At 43.0% G+C, this 2500-nt stretch overlaps 1 protein-coding gene across 4 annotated transcripts in view; it reads right to left on the reverse strand.

Moving 5' to 3' along the window:
- Positions 1 to 2500, reverse strand: part of Cenpj (centromere protein J) — a 56176-nt gene that overhangs the window by 49281 nt on the left and 4395 nt on the right. The gene's annotated exons all lie outside the window — the stretch shown is intronic.

The raw sequence follows: 2500 nt of genomic DNA on the forward strand, positions 1-2500 counted from the left end.
TTTTTTTTTTTTTTGCCCCCATGCACTGGGTTGACAAAGACTAAAGACTGCCAATATTCAATAAGAAAAACAAATTTTTTGTTTTGTTTTGTTTGTTTTTTTGGCTTTTCGAGACATGGTTTCTCTGTGTAGTCCTGGCTGTCCTGGAACTCACTCTGTAGACCAGGCTGGCCTCGAACTCAGAAATCTGCCTGCCTCTGCCTCCCAAGTGCTGGGATTAAAGGCGTGCGCCACCACTGCCTGGCGAAAAACAAATTATTTTATTAAGTTGTCCTTAGATATATATTTTGGAGAGTAAGGCAGTTAACTATCCAACCCATAAGATGCACAATTGATCTAGCAATTTTGCCTCTAGGCATTGTGTACTACTGTGACAAGCTCACACCTGGAGTGAAGGGCAAGTAAGCCAGGTACTGTGACCCACACCTGTTATGCCAGCACTGAAGAGACTAAGGCAGAGGGAGTTGCAGGCCAGCCTGAGATACAATGTAAGCCTCTGACAAACGATGTGGCTTTCTGATGTTTGTTTACCACATGTGAGGCCCTGGATTCAGTACCCTATATTAAAATAAATGAGCAAGTCAAGTACAGTAGCCCACACCTATAACTTCAGCACTTCAGAAGCTGAGGCAAGCAAATTACCATGAGTTCCGACCAACCTGGCTTCCACTGTGAACTCCAGGCTAGCTGCACTACAGAGTAAGACCATCTCAAAGAAACCCACAGGGAGCTGGAAAGATGGCTCAGTGCTTAAGAGGTCTTCCGGCTCTTCCATAAAACCCAAGTTGAGTTCCTGGCACCCACATGGGACAGTCCACAACCACCTGTAACTCCAGCTGCAGGGAATCTATGCCCACCTCTGACCTCTGACAGCACCTGCACCCATGTGGCATACATTCATTACATTTACACACATACACATAAATAATAAAAACCTTAAAGAAGTGATACCAAGACATACCATTAATCAAAAAGTGCAGAGCAAGCGCAAATGTATTATAAGAAACATAGACAGGGGCTGGAGAGATGGCTCAGTGGTTAAGAGTACTTGCTGCTCTTGCAAAGGATCTGAGTTAAGTCTCAGAACACAGTGCCTCGAAGCCGTCCAAAACTCTAGCTGCCGTGGGATTCAATACCCTCCCCTGCCTTCTGAGGGCACTGGGCACACAAGTGGTGCACATGCATAAAGTTAACTAGTGAGGTGAAGAAAAATGGAATTATAAAAGCAAGAATGTCGGAGACCCAGTGTGGGGTTAGTTCTTGTCATTTAGGGTAGCAGACCTCACCTGAGGAATTCCTCCATCAGACTGGCCATCAAGCTGCTTCAATTAAGCATGTTGTTGGGGGCATTTTCTTGATTAATGACTAGTATGAGAGAGCCCAGCCACTGTGGGTGATGCCTCTCCTAAGCAGGTGGTTCTGGGTTATATAAGAAAACAAGCCACGAAGCAAGCTAGTAAGCATTACTCTTCCATGGTCCCTGCCTTGGTTCTTGCCTCAAGCTCTTGCCCTGGCTTCTCTGGATGACAGACCATAACATGTAAGCTGAAATAAACTCTTTCCAAGTTGCTTTCGGTCAGTATTTTATCACAATACGGAGAGCCAAACTAGAACACCCAGAAAAGGGCTGGTTCTTATTGGGAAAGAGCTCCAGTATGCAGGGAGTATATACACACTGTATTATACACTTGAGTAGCATACATTAACTAGCTATCCAGTAACTGTTAATTCCTGAATAGTAATTTCCTTTAAATCTGTTATAAGAAAGATAATCCTAATCGTTTTTACATTAGGAACCTACCTATAAAGGCAAGGTATGAATTTTCCATTTAACCTTGGTTAAATTTCAATATCCTTAGTATGAAATTTTTTTTAAATCAAACTTAGGGGCTCACAAGTGCACTTCCAACACTGAGGGAGAAAGCTGATCATCATGGATGTGACGCCAGTCTGGACACATAGTAAATTCCACAAGACAGTATGAGTGTAAAGTGAGAAACTGTCTTAAAAACAAAACAAAAACAAGGTGAGAGGACAGCTTGGGCTACATAGCAAGCCCTTGCCTCAGGAATGCCAAAAATGTTCCCCTAAATCTGTTTTTTATTACTTATACGAAAGCCTAGGTAAACTACAAATAATAGACTGTCTAGGACAGTATGTTATGTAAACTCAGATATTAAAATCTGAGGTACACCACCACCTGCTTATCAAGCTGTCGGCATTACCGTGAGTTAATTGTACATCGATGAAGCTACCCTTAAAATAATTCGACTAATTGAAAGCTTTGACATCTTTAAAGCTATCTGTTCAAAACATAAATTATCTGCACTGGAGAAGGAGGAAGACATGAAGAAACAATTCAGCTGAAAACTTGCAGCTGACAGGTCCGCCTCCCCAGAAACACAACAAAGCTTTGGAAGAAGCCGGGATAAAACAAGGCGAGATGGACTCTGAAGGACTGCAAGCCGCGCCACTGCACCGAGCCCGGCAAGACTTTGTC

This window comes from Mastomys coucha, unplaced genomic scaffold (assembly GCF_008632895.1).
Source record: "Mastomys coucha isolate ucsf_1 unplaced genomic scaffold, UCSF_Mcou_1 pScaffold9, whole genome shotgun sequence".
Lineage (NCBI taxonomy): Eukaryota > Metazoa > Chordata > Mammalia > Rodentia > Muridae > Mastomys > Mastomys coucha.